General features: G+C 48.6%; 1 protein-coding gene across 7 annotated transcripts in view; it reads right to left on the minus strand.

The window, feature by feature from the left end:
• The window catches only part of EXD3 (exonuclease 3'-5' domain containing 3), a 347,667-nt gene that overhangs the window by 256,436 nt on the left and 66,729 nt on the right, over positions 1-24,502 (minus strand). The window contains exon 2 of one of the 7 annotated variants that reach the window (XM_063936228.1): positions 14,849-15,098. The exons of the other annotated variants lie outside the window; for them this stretch is intronic. The gene's annotated coding sequence lies outside the window, so the exon portion shown is untranslated. The remainder of the gene's footprint in view (positions 1-14,848; positions 15,099-24,502) is intronic. 7 annotated transcript variants of the gene reach the window in all.

Genomic DNA, 24,502 nt, shown 5'->3' on the forward strand with positions numbered 1-24,502 from the left:
CTGTGTCCTATTCCTCCTGCCGCCTCTATCCCTGTCATTACGAGGGGCACTGTGCCAATCGCCAGCCTATCATGCAAGGCCCTGAAGAGAGGAGCATTGTAAGTCCTCAGCCTGGACAACCTCATTAAATGTACATACAGGTTAGGGAAGCCAATCACAGGAACGGCGGGAACCTGGGTTTTTTGGCCCAAAAATGCTGGGATTTGCAGGATTAGATTGCACATGCGCAGTTTTGCCGGGCAGCGCTGTGCAGTAGCAGTACTTGGCTCAGACGCTGGCCAGCTGTGCGGCCCAGGTGGCAGCGGTGTATATGGTGCTTAGGCGGGCAGCCATTGACACACAGCAGCAACATTTCCCTACACCCATCCTCCCTCACTGCTCTCTACACTCACCCTCACCTGCTGCTCCCTACACCCATCCTCCCTCACTGCTCTCTACACTCACCCTCACCTGCTGCTCCCTACACTCATCCTCCCTCACTGCTCCCTAGACTCACCCTCACCTGCTGCTCCCTACACCCATCCTCCCTCACTGCTCTCTAGACTCACCCTCACCTGCTGCTCCCTACACCCATCCTCCCTCACTGCTCTCTAGACTCACCCTCACCTGCTGCTCCCTACACTCATCCTCCCTCACTGCTCTCTAGACTCACCCTCACCTGCTGCTCCCTACACCCATCCTCCCTCACTGCTCTCTAGACTCACCCTCACCTGCTGCTCCCTACACCCATACTCCCCTCACTGCTCTCTAGACTCACCCTCACCTGCTGCTCCCTACACTCATCCTCCCTCACTGCTCTCTAGACTCACCCTCACCTGCTGCTCCCTACACCCATACTTCCCTCACTGCTCTCTAGACTCACCCTCACCTGCTGCTCCCTACACTCATCCTCCCTCACTGCTCTCTAGACTCACCCTCACCTGCTGCTCCCTACACCCATCCTCCCTCACTGTTCTCTAGACTCACCCTCACCTGCTGCTCCCTACACTCATCCTCCCTCACTGCTCTCTAGACTCGCCCTCACCTGCTGCTCTCTACACCCATCCTCCCTCACTGCTCTCTAGACTCACCCTCACCTGCTGCTCCCTACACCCATCCTCCCTCACTGCTCTCTAGACTCACCCTCACCTGCTGCTCCCTACACCCATACTCCCCTCACTGCTCTCTAGACTCACCCTCACCTGCTGCTCCCTACACTCATCCTCCCTCACTGCTCTCTAGACTCACCCTCACCTGCTGCTCCCTACACCCATACTTCCCTCACTGCTCTCTAGACTCACCCTCACCTGCTGCTCCCTACACTCATCCTCCCTCACTGCTCTCTAGACTCACCCTCACCTGCTGCTCCCTACACTCATCCTCCCTCACTGCTCTCTAGACTCACCCTCACCTGCTGCTCCCTACACTCATCCTCCCTCACTGCTCTCTAGACTCACCCTCACCTGCTGCTCTCTACACCCATCCTCCCTCACTGCTCTCTAGACTCACCCTCACCGCTCTCTAGACTCACCCTCACCTGCTGCTCTCTACACCCATCCTCCCTCACTGCTCTCTAGACTCACCCTCACCTGCTACTCTCTACACCCATCCTCCCTCACTGCTCTCTAGACTCACCCTCACCTGCTGCTCTCTACACCCATCCTCCCTCACTGCTCTCTAGACTCGCCCTCACCTGCTGCTCTCTACACCCATCCTCCCTCACTGCTCTCTAGACTCACCCTCACCTGCTGCTCCCTACACTCATCCTCCCTCACTGCTCTCTAGACTCACCCTCACCTGCTGCTCCCTACACCCATCCTCCCTCACTGCTCTCTAGACTCACCCTCACTGCTCCCTACACGATCCATACTGCAATTTCAGAATCCCGGGATTAAGCGTTTTTCAATCCTGAATGGAAAAAACGGCCCGGGATTGGCCTCCTTAATACAGATCAATGCATTAGCCTCAATTTGATGCAATGAGTTGATAGAACGTAGATAGAAACAATACACAAAGTGTCTCTGTCACCGACGCGTAGTGGAAGCGGCCATATTGTGCTGTGATTTGATTTTCAGGATGATCAATTCATTGGTAATTAGGTACGTCACTGAAGCATAAGTACCTCAGTGATGTTGATAGCTCACTGTGCATTGACAAGCAGTACTCTCACGTATAGCAGTACAGCCCACAAAATGGCAGCCTGCACTGTGTGTAAGTGTCTGGCCCACTTTAAATAACAAGAACCCACTTATTGAGCCTGACCATTAAGCCCCATACACACTAAACGAGAAAGTGAAAGATCTCGCTCAGAAGAGCCAATCTGAGTGAGATCTTTCACAATCTTGTCTAGTGTGTACACTCAATGTCGCTAACGATGCGCGGTCCTCGTTAACGACAGCCACGCTGCAGATGCAGCATGGGCGTCGTTCCCCCACGCCGTTGCTCCCTTTCCCGCTGGCATCGGCAATTGTGTATGCATTTGCCGATGCCAGCACCCTGCCACCGCCAATATCGGCGCCGGCTCACCTAGTGCGTATGGGGCTTTAGTCCGACCCAGTCGTAGCCGCAGTAGCAAAATGCCGCTACAAAGCCCTTCCCCGGTATGCATCCGTACGTCAGAATGAGCCAGGACTGAACCGCCCCAGAGCACAGGACTTGAACCTAATGTAAGGGACTTCAAATTAAAACAACTCGCAATTGCGGAGTTAGTTCATTTTTTGCCACTGACCCCCGGAATGGGCTATTTTTGGTATACTGACAACTACCTCACAAATTTCACCAGGATGTCATAAATTACTTATAAAATATTCTCAGCCGTAGCGAGAAAATGTATACTTCAGCAACGGATACATCCCTCTCCGCCTTCTATACATATGATAAACTCTTTCATGTGTTCCAAATGGACTGGATGGAGACACCGGTACATAGAGAACAACGCATTGAGAAGTTCTTTGACGTTTGGAAATCTTTTGATACCGTGAACATTTTGACTAAGTGACAAATTCATAGCTGTTTTAGCGTAACTTTATGGTATGAAACAAGAATATTTCTATCTGACCTCCCTACTCAGCTTGGTTACTGTATTGTACGATGGTGGTCATTCCGAGTTGATCGCTAGCTGCATTCGTTCGCTGTGCAGCGATGAGGCAAAAAAACGGCACTTCTGCGCATGCGGCGCAATGCGCACGCGTGACGTACTATTACAACGAACGATGTAGTTTCACACAGGGTCTAGCGATGCTTTTCAGTCGCACTGGCTGCCGCAGAGTGATTGACATGAAGTGGGCGTTTCTGGGTGTCAACTGACCGTTTTCAGGGAGTGTTCAAAAAAACGCAGGCGTGGAAGGAAAAACGCAGGCGTGGCTGGGAGAACGCAGGGCGTGTTTGTGACGTCAAAACAGGAACTGAATAGTCTGAAGTGATCGCAAGCGCTGTGTAGGTATTGAGCTACTCTAAAACTGCACAAAAAAATTATGCCGCCGCTCTGCGATCCTTTCGTTCACACTTCTGCTAAGCTAAAATACACTGCCAATGGGAGGCGGCATAGCGTTTGCACGGCTGCTAAAAACTGCTAGTGAGCGATCAACTCGGAATGACCACCTCTATGTAGGGGGTAACGGACTACAGGCGACCTCCCCTTCCACCTTCTTTTTCTTCCCCTCTTCCTCTTTATCAGGATGCCACTTAATTGTAATGTGCAATTTGGGTATGGGTCTTTGGGTCGACAGTCATTAAGTCGATCACTATTGGTCGACATGGTCATTAGGTCAACATGTACTAGGTCGACAGGTCAAAAGGTAGACGTGAGGTGGGGTTTTTTTTACATTTTTTTGGTGTAATTTTCTTCGTGAAGTGACGGGGAACCCCAATTAGTGCACAGTGTCCCCTCGCTTGGCTCGCCATGCTTCGGGCAACGTGCCTCGCTCCGCTGCCGCTGGGCACAGGTTACTATTCCCTATTGTAGTCCACGTGGATCGTAAAGTATGAAAAAGTCCAAAAAAATTAAAAAAATTTGAAAAACTCATGGCGACCTTTTGAACTGTCGGCCTAGTACATGTCGGCCTAATACCCTGTCAACCAATAGTGGTCGACCTACTGACTGTCGACCTAAGTAGTGTCGACCTAATGACCGTATCCCATTTGCTAAGTAATCTCTTGTATTCATTTCTCTCAATTACGATTACCTCTGTTGTTGTTACAAATTTTGTAATTATTATGTTCAAAATCCATTTGTTCTTATGAGGATATCACTCAATCATAATTCGGAAATTGTCAAGTGATCTTTGTATTACTAATATTTATTTATTTGCACATCAATTATTATGGCCACATCTGTTATTACAGATTTTGTAATTAATATGCTCAAAATACCAAAAAAAAAAAAAAAATGAATGTTAGGTACCCACACGATAAGGTCACCGTGACATGGTAGATGGGACCGTATGTTGGCCAAAATTATGCTAAGAACCTCAATTTTAGTGTTTAGAGTGTGAAGCACCTCTTAGTATGTTCAGAATTAGGGTGTGCAGTCGTGTACTCCCCCCCCCCCCCCCTCCCCCAACCTCTATGGGGTACAAGCAAAAAGGAGCAAGATTGAGGTTCCAACAGAACATTGCAGCTAACTGAATATCCCCCTTAATATTGCAAAATCAGGTTAAAGTGTACCCATGGACTGAATTAATAATTGTGGCAATGCAGACTATGAACACACAATTCAATAGATACATCAATGACATACGAGGACCTTGTGCCTCATGCCTCAGTGATGCTACAAGATCCTGGTGAACAGATAGGCTTCCTGGCGCATAAAGTAAACCATAATTGCAGAACGAATCAGCTATGCTGTCCATAGAACACATATAGGGGTATGCATACTTTTTTTTAGCTCCTATCCGTTTCCCGGGGCTAGGAAAGCAGCGTTTCCTCTACTCTTACACCAGCTAGCAGTAAATAGGGTCCACAGACCACGGCAACACACTCCCCCCAGAGGCGCAGTGGGACGATGTAACACAAAGATGCCTCCGGATATAGGAAGTCAGTCCTGTAAATTGCTGATTGGTCATGGATTCAGTGTCAGACCTCCTGATGAGTAAGTCACGGTCCCTTGGTCACTGATTGGAAGAATGCAATAGGCCAGAGCCAGGTCCCTGATTAAACTGCATTGGAATTCAACCTTGTAACTCTTTCATCACAGCCAGACCTCCAGGAAAGAGAGACCATCATTAAGGCTTTCCCTGCAATGACAAGCTCCATGATTAAACGCTTCTTTGTGTAAGGGGGTAAACGCACTCGCCGTGTCCAACACAAAACATATTAAATTGTCTATTCAGTTTCTACATAATTTCCCTGTAACCGCCTCTGGATTACATGTATATGATCCTACAGTCATCTGGAATTCAGCAAGGTTGATCAGTCTGACAAAAGAGCCAGAGGTTACAGTTATTATTATTATCCTTTATTTATATGGCGCCACAAGGGTTCCGCAGCGCCCAATTACAGACTACATAAACAAATAATCAAGCAGGAAAACAGCAACTTACAGTTGACGACAATATAGGATAAGTACAAAGTAAATAAACATAGTTACATCAGCAGATGACACTGGAATAAGTATCAGGTGGCAGAAGACTGCTGGATGTGGTGCAGTTGAATATTATTAGAGTAAGAAAAGGATAAGCACATGAGGGAAGAGGGCCCTGCTCGTGAGAGCTTACATTCTAAAGGGGAGGGGTAGACAGACAGGGGTGAGACAGATGGGGTACATAGAGAGCGTAGAACAGAGGGTTAGGATGAGATTTGGCTGGGTTTGGTGAAGAAGTGGGTCTTGAGAGCCCGTTTGAAGTTTTGTAGAGAGGTGGAGAGTCTGAGGGGGAGAGGTAGGGAATTCCAGAGAAGTGGTGCAGCACGTGAAAAATCTTGGAGGTAGGAGTGGGAGGAAGTAATCCGTAGGCAGGAGAGTCGGCGTGCATTAGCAGAGCTAAGAGGACGGGTGGGAGTGTAAAGGGAAATAAGGTCAGAGATGTAGATGGGAGAGGAGTGGGTGAGGGCTTTGTAAGCAAGTGTGAGAAGTTCTGTAATCGTCCACTGCCCAAAACTTCACAGTCCCCATCCTGCAGGAGACCCTTTATTTGTGCACTAATCATTTGCAGACTGAAATGTGCTCATTGCTTAGTAAGGGGTTGATGCAGAGTATAACTTAAGCCTAATTGCAGAGCTGATATTTTGCTTACCTTCACACTGCGCATGACCAAGAACCACGTGTAAACAGCTAATTGCAATGCAGTGTCATGCGCGTTTCGCATCTCCACTCGCAGCGGTGAAGGCTGAATTTGAACGTAAATTCAGCGAGTGTGGCTGGAATGTGCAGCTTTTAAAATGGCAATATTGCTAGTTTATCCTTGTACCCCATTAGGCGGGGAATTCAATTCAGCAAGAGACGCGTTTTGCCACTCTGAAATGGCAAAACGCGTGCATCTATACCACAAGTTTTGCCTCGCACCCCAAAACTTATCAGGTAGGGGCTACCGTAACTGGCTGAAAGGTGCACAACTGGGCATCGTGGTAATGCCAGGAAGCACATCGCCAGCAACTGAATTCCACCCATAGAGATGAGCAGTAAAAACTACTGATGTTGTACTGTATGTACCATATTTATTTACGGTCTCATATTGCGCAGCATATTCCGTGGCGGATGTGTACGCAGCAAAGCAGCGCTGAGTTGTTCGGCAGCACAACACGCCGTACTGAATTGCCTCCTAAATGTAGAGCGCCGACGTACTATGCATAGATCGTACACATGCACAGAATTACGGCATTCATCGTCTGCCATAATGCTCTAATAAACATCTATTCAGCGTCAGCCAAATGTCTTCAACTTTCTTTGTAAATCTGCAGATATAGACAAGGAAGCTGGGAGGAAAGTGGCAGGGCCGGTTGCGGCAGGGACAGAAATCGGATTACATGGTGGATGAAACAAAGCACATCTGGGGCGAGTTTGCAGTTGTTTACAGTCCTGTGGCATGTGCACATACATATGTGCAGATAACAAGGCTGGGAGAAGCGGGCAGACGCTGAGACGCCTACATAGATGCAGATTGTGCGCGCCGATACACAAATCGGCAATGCAGGGGTATTTGCATAATTTTTGATGGTTAAGTTCATGCAAACAGAGAACGGAGAGGAGGAGGGGGGGGGGGGGGTCAGACACCAATCTGGAGCTGAGCAAACTGAAACCTTCTGTACAAATTGTTAAAGCCAAACAGCTTCCTGCAGCTTGCACGGCTCCCCCATCACTCCCCTCCCTTTGTGAGATTGCCATTAAAACTTAACCCCATTCTCCACTCTGGAAACACCGGCTGGGCTTGTGCTGAGGCTATATCCAATCAAGCGTAGCAGTGGTCACGTTATTATGATGCTTTATTTACATGGCGCCACAAGGTTTTTGCAGCGCCTAACAAAAGTACATAAACAAATGAGCATAACAAGAACACAGCGACTTACAGTACAAGGCAATGTGCAACAAGTACATGGTATATAAACATTCCTGCTTTAGGGGACAAGACACTGACCTAATCATCAGGGTGGTAGAAATTATAGGGAGCATGGAGTAGAGGATAGGCTAAGTCACAGCATCACAGTTTTACCATCTTCTAGCAAAGTTGGTACAGAACTCCAGTGGCCCCTACCATAGCCCATACCCCCAGCCTATCGCCTGGGCAGCTAGTCCACCATCAGGAGCATTATCCCGTTGCACTGACACATTTTTAAAAGGTAGCTAAAAGGTGCTGCTAATCAGCCTAATTGTGCTTCAGGTCTGATCTAAGAGAAGATTAAGCACATGAGGGGGAGAGGGCCCTGCTCGTGATAACTTATATTCTAAAGACTCTGGAAACACAGGCAGGGTTTCTGCTGAAACTACATTCAACCAAGCATAGCAGTAGCCAAATGATCAGAGATTAGTCTTCATGGAATTCACGATAGGAGTACTACCCCAAAAATGTGGCTGGACTCCCCTGAATATTTCATAAAGAAATATTGTTTATAGCAGATGATTTTGCCTATAGTGACAATACAGAACTTGAGACTTGTCTGTCCATTGCACTACATTGATCATACTAGGGTTGGCCATTGATCGTTATTTATGGTTTCCTAACCATCGTTGCTTAGGAGTCTATGTCAGATGGTTTTGCCATCGATGGTGCGATGGTTTTGCCATCGATGGTGCCATCAATGTTTTGTTGCCAAAAGGTATTTTCAATATCATTTATGCAACGGTGAGCCAGCGGCAGTGCTCCTATGTACAAGCCCTCCTTTGACCCATGCCATACCATCGACGGTTAGAACTATGAACAGGTATCCATTGATGGATGTCAAACATCGACATCAATCGATCTTGTTAGGGCATACTGGTTCTACTCTGAGGGGCAACTTTCAAATCAATAAAAATAATAAGAATTTACTTACCGATAATTCTATTTCTCGTAGTCCGTAGTGGATGCTGGGGACTCCGTAAGGACCATGGGGAATAGCGGCTCCGCAGGAGACTGGGCACATCTAAAGAAAGCTTTAGGACTATCTGGTGTGCACTGGCTCCTCCCCCTATGACCCTCCTCCAAGCCTCAGTTAGGATACTGTGCCCGGACGAGCGTACACAATAAGGAAGGATCTTGAATCCCGGGTAAGACTCATACCAGCCACACCAATCACACCGTACAGCTTGTGATCTGAACCCAGTTAACAGCATGATAACAGAGGAGCCTCTAGAAAAGATGGCTCACTACAGCAATAACCCGATTTTTTGGTAACAATAACTATGTACCAGTACTGCAGACAATCCGCACTTGGGATGGGCGCCCAGCATCCACTACGGACTACGAGAAATAGAATTATCGGTAAGTAAATTCTTATTTTCTCTAACGTCCTAAGTGGATGCTGGGGACTCCGTAAGGACCATGGGGATTATACCAAAGCTCCCAAACGGGCGGGAGAGTGCGGATGACTCTGCAGCACCAAATGAGAGAACTCCAGGTCCTCCTTAGCCAGGGTATCAATTTTGTAGAATTTTACAAACGTATTTGCTCCTGACCAAGTAGCTGCTCGGCAAAGTTGTAAAGCCGAGACCCCTCGGGCAGCCGCCCAAGATGAGCCCACCTTCCTTGTGGAGTGGGCATTTACAGATTTTTGGTTGTGGCAGGCCTGCCACCGAATGTGCAAGCTGAATTGTACTACAAATCCAACGAGCAATAGTCTGCTTAGAAGCAGGAGCACCCAGCTTGTTGGGTGCATACAGGATAAACAGCGAGTCAGTTTTCCTGACTCCAGCCGTCCTGGAAACATATTTTCAGGGCCCTGACAACGTCTAGCAACTTGGAGTCCTCCAAGTCCCTAGTAGCCGCAGGCACCACAATAGGTTGGTTCAGGTGAAACGCTGAAACCACCTTAGGGAGAAACGGAGGACGAGTCCTCAATTCCGCCCTGTCCGAATGGAAAATCAGATAAGGGCTTTTACAGGATAAAGCCGCCAATTCTGACACGCGCCTGGCCCAGGCCAGGGCCAACAGCATGACCACTTTCCATGTGAGATATTTTAACTCCACAGATTTAAGTGGTTCAAACCAATGTGACTTTTGGAACCCAAAAACTACATTGAGATCCCAAAGTGCCACTGAAGGCACAAAAGGAGGCTGTATATGCAGTACCCCTTTTACAAACGTCTGAACTTCAGGGACTGAAGCTAGTTCTTTTTGGAAGAAAATTGACAGGGCCGAAATTTGAACCTTAATGGACCCCAATTTCAGGCCCATAGACACTCCTATTTGCAGGAAATGTAGGAATCGACCCAGTTGAATTTCCTCCGTCGGGCCTTACTGGCCTCGCACCACGCAACATATTTTCGCCAAATGCGGTGATAATGTTTTGCGGTTACATCCTTCCTGGCTTTGATCAGGATAGGGATGACTTCATCCGGAATGCCTTTTTTCCTTCAAGATCCGGCGTTCAACCGCCATGCCGTCAAACGCAGCCGCGGTAAGTCTTGGAACAGACAGGGTCCTTGCTGGAGCAGGTCCCTTCTTAAAGGTAGAGGCCACGGATCCTCCGTGAGCATCTCTTGAAGTTCCGGTTACCAAGTCCTTCTTGGCCAATCCGGAGCCACGAATATAGTGCTTACTCCTCTCCATCTTATCAATCTCAGTACCTTGGGTATGAGAGGCAGAGGAGGGAACACATACACTGACTGGTACACCCACGGTGTTACCAGAGCGTCTACAGCTATTGCCTGAGGGTCCCTTGACCTGGCGCAATACCTGTCGAGTTTTTCCCAACGGTTTATAATCATGTGGAAGACTTCTGGGTGAAGTCCCCACTCTCCCGGGTGGAGGTCGTGCTGAGGAAGTCTGCTTCCCAGTTGTCCACTCCCGGAATGAATACTGCTGACAGTGCTATCACATGATTTTCCGCCCAGCGAAGAATCCTTGCAGCTTCTGCCATTGCCCTCCTGCTTCTTGTGCCACCCTGTCTGTTTACGTGGGTGACTGCCGTGATGTTGTCCGACTGGATCAACACCGGCTGACCTTGAAGCAGAGGTCTTGCTAAGCTTAGAGCATTGTAAATGGCCCTTAGCTTCAGGATATTTATGTGAAGTGATGTCTCCAGACTTGACCATAAGCCCTGGATATTCCTTCCCTGTGTGACTGCTCCCCAGCCTCGCAGGCTGGCATCCGTGGTCACCAGGACCCAGTCCTGAATGCCGAATCTGCGGCCCTCTAGAAGATGAGCACTCTGCAACCACCACAGGAGGGACACCCTTGTCCTTGGTGACAGGGTTATCCGCTGATGCATCTGAAGATGCGACCCGGACCATTTGTCCAGCAGGTCCCACTGGAAATTTCTTGCGTGGAATCTGCCGAATGGGATTGCTTCGTAGGAAGCCACCATTTTACCCAGAACCCTTGTGCATTGATGCACTGAGACTTGGCTCGGTTTTAGGAGGTTCCTGACTAGCTCGGATAACTCCCTGGCTTTTTCCTCCGGGAGAAAAACCTTTGTCTGGACTGTGTCCAGGATCATCCCTAGGAACAGAAGACAAGTCGTCGGAACCAGCTGCGATTTTGGAATATTGAGAATCCAATCGTGCTGCCGCAACACTACCTGAGATAGTGCTACACCGACCTCCAACTGTTCCCTGGATCTTACCCTTATCAGGGAATCGTCCAAGTAAAGGATAACTAAAATTCCCTTCCTTCGAAGGAATATCATCATTTCGGCCATTACCTTGGTAAAGACCCGGGGTGCCGTGGACCATCCATACGGCAGCGTCTGAACTGATAGTGACAGTTCTGTACCATAAACCTGATGTACCCTTGATGAGAAGGGTAAATTTTGACATGAAGGTAAGCATCCTTGATGTCCCGAGACATCATGTAGTCCCCTTCTTCCAGGTTCGCAATCACTGCTCTGAGTGACTCAATCTTGAATTTGAACCTCTGTATGTAAGTGTTCAAAGATTTTAGATTTAGAATCGGTCTCACCGAGCCGTCCGGCTTCGGTACCACAACAGTGTGGAATAATACCCCGTTCCCTGTTGCAGGAGGGGTACCTTGTTATCACCTGCTGGGAATACAGCTTGTGAATGGCTTCCAAAACAGTCTCCCTGTCAGAAGGAGACATCGGTAAAGCCGACTTTAGGAAACGGCGAGGGGGAGACGTCTCGAATTCTAATTTGTACCCCTGAGATATCACCTGAAGGATCCAGGGGTCTTCTTGCGAGTGAGCCCACTGCGCGCTGAAATTCATTGAGACGGGCCCCCCACCGTGCCTGATTCTGCTTGTAAAGCCCCAGCGTCATACGGAGGGCTTGGCAGAGGCGGGAGAGGGTTTCTGTTCCTGGGAACTGGCTGATTTCTGCAGCCTTTTTCCTCTCCCTCTGTCACGGGGCAGAAATGAGGAACCTTTTGCCCGCTTGTCCACGAAAAGACTGCGCCTGATAATACGGCGTCTTCTCATGTTGAGAGGCGACCTGGGGTACAAACGTGGATTTCCCAGCTGTTGCCGTGGCCACCAGGTCTGAAAGACCGACCCCAAATAACTCCTCCCTTTAATAAGGCAATACTTCCAAATGCCGCTTGGAATACGCATCACCTGACCACTGACGTGTCCATAACCCTCTACTGGTAGAAATGGACAACGCACTTAGACTTGATGCCAGTCGGCAAATATTCCGCTGTGCATCACGCATATATAGAAATGCATCTTTTAAATGCTCTATAGGCAAAAATATACTGTCCCTATCTAGGGTATCAATATTTTCAGTCAGGGAATCCGACCACGCCAACCCAGCACTGCACATCCAGGCTGAGGCGATTGCTGGTCGCAGTATAACACCAGTATGTGTGTAAATACATTTTAGGATACCCTCCTGCTTTCTATCAGCAGGATCCTTAAGGGCGGCCATCTCAGGAGAGGGTAGAGCCCTTACAAGCGTGTGAGCGCTTTATCCACCCTAGGGGGTGTTTCCCAACGCACCCTAACCTCTGGCGGGAAAGGATATAATACCAATAACATTTTAGAAATTATCCGTTGTTATCGGGGGAAAACCACGCATCATCACACACCTCATTTAATTTCTCAGATTCAGGAAAACTACAGGTAGTTTTTCCTCACCGAACATAATACCCCTTTTTGGTGGTACTCGTATTATCAGAAATGTGTAAAACATTTTTCATTGCCTCAATCATGTAACGTGTGGCCCTACTGGAAGTCACATTTGTCTCTTCACCGTCGACACTGGAGTCAGTATCCGTGTCGGCGTCTATATCTGCCATCTGAGGTAACGGGCGCTTTAGAGCCCCTGACGGCCTATGAGACGTCTGGACAGGCACAAGCTGAGTAGCCGGCTGTCTCATGTCAACCACTGTCTTTTATACAGAGCTGACACTGTCATGTAATTCCTTCCAACAGTTCATCCACTCAGGTGTCGACCCCCTAGGGGGTGACATCACTATTACAGGCAATGCTCCGTCTCCACATCATTTTTCTCCTCATACATGTCGACACAAACGTACCGACATACAGCACACACACAGGGAATGCTCTGATAGAGGACAGGACCCCACTAGCCCTTTGGGGAGACAGAGGGAGAGTTTGCCAGCACACACCAGAGCGCTATATATATACAGGGATAACCTTATATAAGTGTTTTTCCCCTTATAGCTGCTGTATCTTTTAATACTGCGCGTAATTAGTGCCCCCCCTCTCTTTTTTAACCCTTTCTGTAGTGTAGTGACTGCAGGGGAGAGACAGGGAGCTTCCCTCCAACGGAGCTGTGAGGGAAAATGGCGCCAGTGTGCTGAGGAGATAGGCTCCGCCCCCTTATTGGCAGCCTTATCTCCCGTTTTTCTATGTATTCTGGCAGGGGTTAAATGCATCCATATAGCCCAGGAGCTATATGTGATGCATTTTTTGCCATCCAAGGTGTTTTTTATTGCGTCTCAGGGCGCCCCCCCCCCCAGCGCCCTGCACCCTCAGTGACCGGAGTGTGAAGTGTGCTGAGAGCAATGGCGCACAGCTGCAGTGCTGTGCGCTACCTTGTTGAAGACAGGACGTCTTCTGCCGCCGATTTTCCGGACCTCTTCTGCCTTCTGGCTCTGTAAGGGGGCCGGCGGCGCGGCTCTGGGACCCATCCAGGCTGGGCCTGTGATTGTCCCTCTGGAGCTAATGTCCAGTAGCCTAAGAAGCCCAATCCACTCTGCACGCAGGTGAGTTCGCTTCTTCTCCCCTTAGTCCCTCGATGCAGTGAGCCTGTTGCCAGCAGGTCTCACTGAAAATAAAAAAACCTAAACTAAAACTTTCACTAAGAAGCTCAGGAGAGCCCCTAGTGTGCACCCTTCTCGTTCGGGCACAAAGATCTAACTGAGGCTTGGAGGAGGGTCATAGGGGGAGGAGCCAGTGCACACCAGATAGTCCTAAAGCTTTCTTTAGATGTGCCCAGTCTCCTGCGGAGCCGCTATTCCCCATGGTCCTTACGGAGTCCCCAGCATCCACTTAGGACGTTAGAGAAATATTATTTTATTTATGTAGCGCTCTTTCTCCAACAGGTCTCAAGGCGCTTAAATAGCGACTTTCGGGTGGGATGTGTAAAAAGCACGATGGTAAAATACGCTGTTCAGCGTTACCCTGCAATCACACTGCAGCTCTGCTAAAAAGTAATGAATAACCTCCTAACTCTATTCAAAACCGCTGAAGTTTCTCCCGCTCCTTTAGAGGAGCACCCTGATTGGATGTGAGAAGGTCAAAAAGGCCAAAAATTGAATAAGTTGATTAAATATCGGACAGGCACAGGTAGGGCCTAAAGTAACCAACCTGGACCAGAAAAACGTGTCCGGTCTGATGACGGACAGGAAAATAGCTGAACAGAGCAGGCAAGGTTATGGATGGGAGAAAAGAGAATAACTGAGGTCACGATTGGAGACCTCACAATGGTTGGAGAGTGAGAAATTGACACAGTGGCAGCCATTTTGTGGGCTGAACCAATATTTGTGAGAAAGAAGTTTATTTATTAGGAACCAGTGACATCACTAGGACATGAGGCTTTCTGTGCCTCGTGTCTCAGTGATGTCTCAGCTTCCTGAGGAACTGACTGGCTGAATAGTATTCCCCCCCCCCCCCCCCCCCCCCCCCCCAAATCTCTAACTCTGATATTTCAGCTGTCCCCGGGACTCCGTTACAGTTTATAGGAGTCCATAGCCAAAACCAGGGGGTCGTATTCACAGGCAAAAAATGATATTGCAGGAAATGTGCAAAGCGTGTTTGGTTTGTGTGTGGTGTGCGTGTAATTGCCTCATACAGGAAATTAGATTAATTAGTTAATTACCTTTTTCGACAGGAACAGAAAACCACAACATCCACTTTATTTATAGAACCGTTAAGCTGTTCAGAACTCTGTTTAATCGGAGCCTCTATTTTCCCACATCTGCGTCCATCTCTGGCTAAGCTCTAGAGCCCTGAAGCTAACAGATCCTTCACTAGAAGCTCCGATCAGGAAACATGTACAATTTGCGGTTAGCTGCTCTTATTCCACACCTGTACAGCCTTCTCGGTCCTGGCACAGGCCTGAATGGAACCTGCCAAAGAGGAGGACTGTCTTTTATTCAACTTCAGATGGAACTCTGAAATCCTCACATAAAAATACATCAGTATTTACAAAAACCCTCACTGGAGGAGTTCCAAAAGACAGTAAGGGTCATTTATGAAAAAGAAAAATGCGTGGATCCTATAAGCGCAGGAGTGCCTGGGCCTTTCTAGCTAACGCGTTTCGCAGGATGACCGCCACTTTGCAGTCCTTGGAGCAGCCCTTCGAACATAAATCTGTGCCAGGCTTACTTGAATTAATCACGAAAAATAGAAGGGACAGCAGAACATTCTATACTATATATTACTAAATTGTTATTATATTGACTAAAACCTGGAAATGCGCTGTTCCCATCCCACAATGAGGGCATTGCCATTTAAAGGACACTGATCATTCCTTAAATAATATTTATTGGTGGTTCTGCAACCGTCAGTGAGGCATCTTCTACGGCATCTTATGACGATGCAAGAACTTTTTACTCGGTCTAGAAGCTGTGTAAAAAAATAAGAATTTACTCACCGGTAATTCTATTTCTCGTAGTCCGTAGTGGATGCTGGGAACTCCGTAAGGACCATGGGAAATAGACGGGCTCCGCAGGAGACTGGGCACTCTAAAAAAAGATAAGGTACTATCTGGTGTGCACTGGCTCCTCCCTCTATGCCCCTCCTCCAGACCTCAGTTAGGGAAACTGTGCCCGGAAGAGCTGACATTACAAGGAAAGGAATTTTTTAATCCAGGGTAAGACTCGTACCAGCCACACCAATCACACTGTACAACTTGTGATAACCTTACCCAGTTAACAGTATGAACAACAACTGAGCCTCACTAAACGGATGGCTCATAACAATAACCCTTAGTTAAGCAATAACTATATACACGTATTGCAGAGAGTCCGCACTTGGGACGGGCGCCCAGCATCCACTACGGACTACGAGAAATAGAATTACCGGTGAGTAAATTCTTATTTTCTCTGACGTCCTAGTGGATGCTGGGAACTCCGTAAGGACCATGGGGATTATACCAAAGCTCCCAAACGGGCGGGAGAGTGCGGATGACTCTGCAGCACCGAATGAGCAAACACAAGGTCCTCCTCAGCCAGGGTATCAAACTTGTAGAACTTTGCAAATGTGTTTGAACCCGACCAAGTAGCAGCTCGGCAAAGCTGTAATGCCGAGACCCCTCGGGCAGCTGTCCAAGAACAGCCCACCTTCCTTGTGGAATGGGCTTTTACCGATTTTGGATATGGCAATCCAGCCGCAGAATGAGCCTGCTGAATCGTGCTACAGATCCAGCGAGCAATAGTTTGCTTTGAAGCAGGAGCACCCAGCTTGTTGGGTGCATGCAAGATTAACAGCGAGTCAGTCTTCCGGACTCCAGCCGTTCTGGAAACATATCTTCAAAGCCCTGACTACGTCCAGCAACTTGGAGTCCTCCAAGTCCCTAGTAGCCGCAGGCACCACAATAGGTTGGTTCAAATGAAACGATGACACCACCTTTGGGAGAAATTGGGGACGAGTCCTCAATTCTGCCCTGTCCATATGGAAGATCAGATATGGGCTTTTACATGACAAAGCCGCCAATTCCGACACACGCCTAGCCGATGCTAAGGCCAACAGCATGACCACTTTCCACGTGAGATACTTGAGTTCCACGGTCTTAAGTGGCTCAAACCAGTGTGATTTCAGGAAATCCAACACAACGTTAAGATCCCAGGGTGCCACAGGTGGCACAAAAGGGGGCTGAATATGCAGCACTCCCTTAACAAATGTCTGACCCTCAGGCAGTGAAGCCAGTTCTCTTTGAAAGAAAATGGATAGGGCCGAAATCTGGACCTTTATGGACCCCAATTTTAGGCCCATAGTCACCCCTGACTGTAGGAAGTGCAGGAACCGACCCAGCTGGAATTCCTCCGTAGGGGCCTTCCTGGCCTCGCACCAAGCAACATACTTCCGCCATATACGGTGATTATGTTTTGCTGTCACGTCTTTCCTAGCTTTTATCAGCGTAGGAATAACTTCATCTGGAATGCCTTTTTCCGCTAGGATCCGGCGTTCAACCGCCATGCCGTCAAACGCAGCCGCGGTAAGTCTTGGGACAGACAGGGCCCTTGTTGCAGCAAGTCCTGTCTGAGAGGCAGAGGCCATGGGTCCTCTGTGCGCATTTCTTGCAGTTCCGGGTACCAAGTCCTTCTTGGCCAGTCCGGAACAATGAGTATTGTTCTTATTCCTCTCTTTCTTACTATTCTCAGTACTTTTGGTATGAGAGGAAGAGGAGGAAACACATATACCGACTGGTACACCCACGGTGTCACTAGGGCGTCCACAGCTATCGCCTGAGAGTCCCATGACCTGGCGCAATAACGTTTTAGCTTTTTGTTGAGGCGGGACGCCATCATGTCCACCTGTGGCAGTTCCCATCGGTTTGCAATCAGTTGGAAAACGTCTTGATGAAGTCCCCACTCTCCCGGGTGGAGCTCGTGTCTGCTGAGGAAGTCTGCTTTCCAGTTGTCCACTCCCGGAATGAACACTGCTGACAGTGCTTGCACGTGATTCTCCGCCCATCGAAGAATCTTTGTGGCTTCCGCCATTGCCATCCTGCTTCTTGTGCCGCCCTGGCGGTTTACATGGGCGACCGCCGTGATGTTCTCTGACTGAATCAGCACTGGCCGGTTTCGAAGCAGGGGCTCTGCTTGACTCAGGGCGTTGTAAATGGCCCTTAGTTCCAGTATATTTATGTGTAGAGAAGTCTCCAGACTTGACCACAGCCCTTGGAAGTTTCTTCCCTGAGTGACTGCCCCCCACCCTCGGAGGCTTGCATCCGTGGTCACCAGGACTTAGTCCTGTATGCCGAACCTGCGGCCCTCGAGAAGGTGAGCACTCTGCAGCCACCACAGAAGAGACACCCTGGCCCTTGGGGACAGGGTGATCAGCCGATGCATCTGAAGATGCGATCCGGACCATTTGTCCAACAGATCCCACTGAAAGATCCTTGCATGGAACCTGCCGAAGGGAATGGCTTCGTATGAAGCCACCATCTTTCCCAGGACTCGCGTGCAGTGATGCACCGATACCTGTTTTGGTTTCAGGAGGTCCCTGACCAGAGATGCTAATTCCTGGGCCTTCTCCACCGGGAGAAACACCTTCTTCTGTCCTGTGTCCAGAATCATGCCCAGGAAAAACAGACGCGTCGTAGGAATCAGCTGCGACTTTGGAACATTCAGAATCCAGCCGTGCTGTAGTAACACTTCCTGAGAGAGTGTTACGCTGATCAACAACTGCTCCCTGGACCTCGCCTTTATGAGGAGATCGTCCAAGTACGGGATAATTATAACTCCCTTCTGCCGAAGGAGTATCACCATTTCGGCCATTACCTTGGTAAATATTCTCGGTGCCGTGGACAGGCCAAACGGCAACGTCTGGAATTGGTAATGACAGTCCAGTACCACAAATCTGAGGTACTCCTGGTGAGGTGGGTAAATGGGGACATGCAAGTAAGCATCTTTGATGTCCAGCGACACCATAAAATCCCCCTCTTCCAGGCTTGCAATCACCGCTCTGAGCGATTCCATTTTGAACTTGAATTTCTTTATATAAGTGTTCAAGGACTTTAAATTCAGAATGGGTCTCACCGAACCGTCCGGTTTCGGTACCACAAACATTGTGGAATAGTAACCCCTTCCCTGTTGAAGGAGGGGGACCCTGACAATCACTTGCTGAATTGCCGCCAGCACTACCTCCCTTTCCATGGGGGAAGCTGGCAAGGCTGATTTGAAGTAACGGCGGGGGGGAGTCGCTTCGAATTCCAGTTTGTATCCCTGAGATACAATTTGTATAGCCCAGAGATCCACCTGTGAGCGAACCCACTGGCTGCTGAAGTTTCGGAGACGCGCCCCCACCGCACCTGGCTCCGCGGTAGACTTAGTGGAAGCAGGGGAGGACTTTTGTTCCTGGGAACTTGCTGCATGGTGCAGCTTCTTACCTCTACCCCTGCCTCTGGCAAGAAAGGATGCACCCCTGACCCTCTTGCCTTTTTGGGAACGAAAGGACTGCATTTGATAATACGGTGCTTTCTTAGGCTGTGAGGAAACCTGAGGCAAGAAAGTGGACTTTCCAGCTGTCGCTGTAGACACGAGGTCCGACAGACCGTCCCCAAACAATTCCTCACCCTTATAAGGCAAAACCTCCATGTATTTTTTAGAATCAGCATCTCCTGTCCATTGCCGAGTCCATAAGACCCTCCTGGCAGAAATGGACATAGCATTAATTCTAGAGCCCAGCAGGCAAATGTCCCTCTGAGCATCTCGCATATATAAGACGACGTCTTTGATATGGCCCAGGGTTAGCAAAACAGTATCTCTGTCGAGGGAATCTATGTCGTCTAACAGAGTATCTGTCCACGCTGCTACAGCACTACACATCCAGGCTGAAGCAATAGCAGGTCTCAGTAGAGTACCAGAGTGTGTATACACTGACTTCAGGATAGCTCCCTGCTTTCTATCCGCAGGCTCCTTTAGGGCAGCCGTATCCTGAGACGGCAGGGCCACCTTTTTAGATAAGCGTGTCAGCGCCTTGTCCACCCTAGGGGATGTTTCCCAACGTAACCTGTCCGTTGGCGAGAAAGGGTACGCCATCAGTAACCTCTTAGAAATCACTAATTTCTTATCAGGGGAACTCCACGCTTCTTCACACAATTCATTTAATTCATCAGATGGGGGAAAGTCACTGGCTGCTTTTTGTCCCCAAACATATAAACCCTTTTGGTATTAACCGGGTTACTCTCAGAAATGTGTAATACATCTTTCATTGCAATAATCATGTATCGGATGGCCTTAGTCATTTTAGACTGTAAATGTGCCTCATCATCGTCGACACTGGAGTCGGACTCCGTGTCGGCATCAGTGTCAACCATCTGAGCTAGAGGGCTTTTATGAGCCCCAGACGGTTTCTGAGTCGCCTGGGCAGGGGCGGGCTGAGACCCCGGCTGTCCCAAGGCTGCAGCGTCATCAAACCTTTTATGTAAGGAGTTGACATTGTCATTTAAGACCTTCCACATATCCATCCAATCTGGTGTCGGCCCGACGGGGGCGATACCACACTTATCTGCCCTTGCTCCGCTTCCACGTAACCTTCCTCATCAAACATGTCGACACAGCCGTACCGACACACCGCACACACAGGGAATGCTCAGACTGAGGACAGGACCCCACAAAGTCCTTTGAGGAGACAGAGAGAGAGTATGCCAGCACACACCACAGCGCTATATAACACAGGGATTTACACTGCTAATAAGTGATTTTCCCAATAGCTGCTTGTCTGTATCGATTTGCGCCTAAATTTATGTGCCCCCCCTCTCTTTTTAACCCGTCTTGTACCTGGATACTGCAGGGGAGAGCCTGGGGAGCGTGCTTCCAGCGGAGCTGTGAAGGGAAAATGGCGCTGGTGTGCTGAGGAAGAAGGCCCCGCCCCCTCAGTGGCGGGCTTCTGTCCCGCTTTCAGTGTATAATAATGGCGGGGGGGTTTACACATATACAGTGCTAGACTGTATATATGTATGATTTCGTGCCAAAGGTACCTCAATTGCAGCCCAGGGCGCCCCCCCCAGCGCCCTGCACCCTACAGTGACCGGAGTGTGTAAGTGTGCTGGGAGCAATGGAGTCTTCAGCCGCCGATTTCGACGTCTTCCAGCTTCTGTTCTTCTGGCTCTGCAAGGGGGACGGCGGCGCGGCTCCGGGAACGGACGATCGAGGACAGGTGCCTGTGTTCGAACCCTCTGGAGCTAATGGTGTCCAGTAGCCTAAGAAGCACAAGCTAGCTGCAAGCAGGTAGGATTGCTTCTCTCCCCTTAGTCCCACGTAGCAGTGAGTCTGTTGCCAGCAGAAACTCACTGAAAATAAAAAACCTAATAAATACTTTCTTTTCTAGTAAGCTCAGGAGAGCCCACTAGGAGCACCCAGCTCTGGCCGGGCACAGATTCTAACTGAGGTCTGGAGGAGGGGCATAGAGGGAGGAGCCAGTGCACACCAGATAGTAAATAACTTTTTTTTAGAGTGCCCAGTCTCCTGCGGAGCCCGTCTATTCCCCATGGTCCTTACGGAGTTCCCAGCATCCACTAGGACGTCAGAGAAAACCTGAAAACCACTAAGGCAGTAGAACAAACTGTGCATTCAGAAACAGAAATGTCACAAATCCGAGGATTTGTGACTCTCTAAGGGGTAAACTTACTAAGGTGGGAGTTTTTTTTTTTAGAACTGGTGATGTTGCTCATAGCAACCAGACTCTACTTAACATTTAACTAGCTGATAATATATAGAATCTGTTACTATAGGCAACATCACCAGTTCTAAAAAAAAACCTCCCACTTTAGTAAATTTACCCCTAAGTGTGTCCTGGAGTGCTGTGTGTGAACCTGACTTTTCTGATACTGTGCTCGCAGAGAAGCCACCTTCCACTATTTCTGCTACCTCTGCAAATGTGGGGATGAGCAGCAGAAGTATAGCCGATGACATAGAAATTGAGTATGCCACCGTAGAACTGCAAGAGGATGAGGGGGATATATACGTTATGGTAAGAACTTACCGTTGATAACGTGATTTCTCTTATTTCCACAGGTATCCACAGGATAACATTGGGATATGGTTGAGCGACAGCGGAAATGGCACCAACACGGTCACGAGCTTTCTGGCCTCCCAGGATGCATCGGGGACTTCACCATATAGTCCCGCCCACTGACTCAGTCAAATCAGTTCTCTCCACAGCGATTTTAGGCAGGAACATCAGGTAGGGACCTGTTTAGGCGATAAGCACACACATGCACACCCTTCCATACAAGAAGGAAGAGGTTTTAGTGATTGTCAAGATCCACAAATCAGGTGCGTCAGGGTGGGATCCCTGTGGACATAAGAGAAATCATGTTATCAACGGTAAGTTCTTACCATAACGTATATTTCTCTGGCTGGATCCACAGGATAACATTGGGATTCCCAAAGCCATTCTAGTGGTGGGGACGCTCCTGATTACACAGGAGGACCATTCGCCCGAAGTCTGCGTCATGAGAGGCAAAAGTATCCAAGGCATAATGTCTAATGAATGTGTTTATGGAAGACCATGTGGCTGCCTTACATATCTGTTCTGCTGAAGCACCCTGTTGTGCTGCCCATGAAGGACCTACCTTGCGTGTAGAGTGTGCAGAAACATTAGCCGGAGTAGGGAGATCTGCATGAGAATAAGCTTCTGATATTACCATTCGGAGCCATCTCGCCAGCGTCTGTTTACTAGCAGGCCATCCTCTTCTATGAAATCCGTAGAGGATGAAGAGAGAATCTGTTTTCCTGATGGCACTAGTACGATCTACGTAGAGTCCAACGACGCTTCTCCCGCAGATAGTCCCGATACCTGAAAAGCTGGGACTACAATATCTTCATTCAGGTGAAACTTTGATACCACCTTTGGAAGATAACCAGATCTCGTTCTGAGAACTGCTCTGTCTGGAAAAAAACTTAGGAAAGGAGACTTACACGATAACGCTCCTAAATCTGACACTCTTCTGGCTGACGCCATTGCCAGTAGAAAAAGTACTTTAGCCGTTAACCATTTAAGATCTGCTCTCTTAAGTGGTTCAAACAGAGAACCCTGGAGAAATGTAAGAACTAAATTCAAATCCCAGGGAGCTGCAGGAGGAACAAATGGAGGTTGAATATGTACCACTCCCTGAAAGAAAGTACGTACATCCTGTAAATCAGCAATCTTTCGCTAAAACTATACAGTTAATGCTGATACTTGAACTCTCATGGAAGCAACTTTCAACCCTTTATCCAATCCTGCCTGAAGGAAATCCAAAATCCTGGATACTTTAAAAGATCTTGGATTGAAATTTTTTCCAGTACACCAATGAATATAGGCTTGCCATATTCTTTGATACACACGGGCCGAAGAAGGCTTTCTTGCTCTAAGCATAGTTTGGATTACTTGATTCGAAAATCCTCTAGCCTCTAAGATAGAGGTTTCAACAGCCACGCCGTCAAAGACAGGCGATCCAGATGACTGTGACAACAAGGACCCTGCATTAGCAGATCTGGACGTTGAGGGAGCAGTATCGGTGCTTCCACGGACATCCTCGGTAGATCTGTGTACCAATGCCTTCTTGGCCAAGCTGGAGCTATTAGAATTATTGCTCCTATTGCTTGCTTTATCTTTCTCACTACTCTGGGTAACAGAGATATTGGGGGGGGAACAGATACGCCAGATGAAATCTCCATTCTACTGACAGTGCGTCTACAAGGACCGCTCCAGGATCCTTCGTTCTCGATCCGTACCTCAGAACTTTGTTGTTTAGACGAGACGCCATGAGGTCCATCTCTGGTAGACCCCATCTGTTCACTATTGCCTGAAACACTTCTGGGTGTAATGCCCATTCGGTTTCCTGAATGGTGTGTCAGCTCAGAAAATCCGCTTCCCAGTTCAGAACACCTGGGACAAACACTGCTGACAATGCTGGGAGATGGAGTTCTGCCCATCTTAGAATGGGAGTTACTTCCTCCATCAGTCTCTTGCTGTGAGTTCCTCCTTGATGATTGAAGTATGCTACTGCCGTCGCATTGTTTGAGCGAATCTGGACTGGTCTTCCTTGCTGACTGTCCTTTGCCTGAATTAGAGCCAAGTAAATGGCCCTTATTTCCAACAGATTTATTGGCAGGCAACTTTCCCTTGTGGTTCATTTTCCCTTGAATCACAGGCTTCCGAGTACCGCCCCCCCAGCCTTGCAGGCTGGCATCTGTTGTCAGGACTTGCCGCTCTTTTATCCAAAAGGCTCTCCCCTTGTTTAAATGGTCGGTCTGTAGCCACCACGCTAGAGACCTTTTTACGTTTTACTGGAAACTTTATCATCTGCTTTTTTATCATCTGATGATTTCCGTTCCATTTGGTCAGAATAAGGTGCTGCAATGGTCTGGAGTGGAACTGCGCATATTCCACCATGTCGAAGGTTGATACCATCAGAACCAACAGTCGCATTGCTGCATGGACTGACATTGTCTGGGCTTGCAACGCTTCCTGAGCCATGACCTGCACCTTGACTATCTTTTTCTCTGGTAAGAGAACTTTCTGTAGGTCTGAATCCAATATGGCCCCCAAATGAACCATCCGCTGTGACGGATTCAGAGACGACTTTTCCCAATTTATGAGCCACCCGTGTCTCTGTAAACAAACTATTGTCTGTTGAAGATGGCTCAAAAGTACATCCTGCGAACGTGCTAGGATTAACTGGTCGTCGAGGTATGGGAATATTCTTATCCCCCGTTTGCGCAGACAAGCTGCCATAAACACCATGATCTTGGTAAACACCCTGGGTGCTGTAGCTAGCCCGAAGGGCAGAGCTTGGAACTGAAAAGGTTCCTGGAGG

This window comes from Pseudophryne corroboree, chromosome 8, assembly GCF_028390025.1.
Source record: "Pseudophryne corroboree isolate aPseCor3 chromosome 8, aPseCor3.hap2, whole genome shotgun sequence".
Taxonomy (NCBI): Eukaryota; Metazoa; Chordata; class Amphibia; order Anura; family Myobatrachidae; genus Pseudophryne; species Pseudophryne corroboree.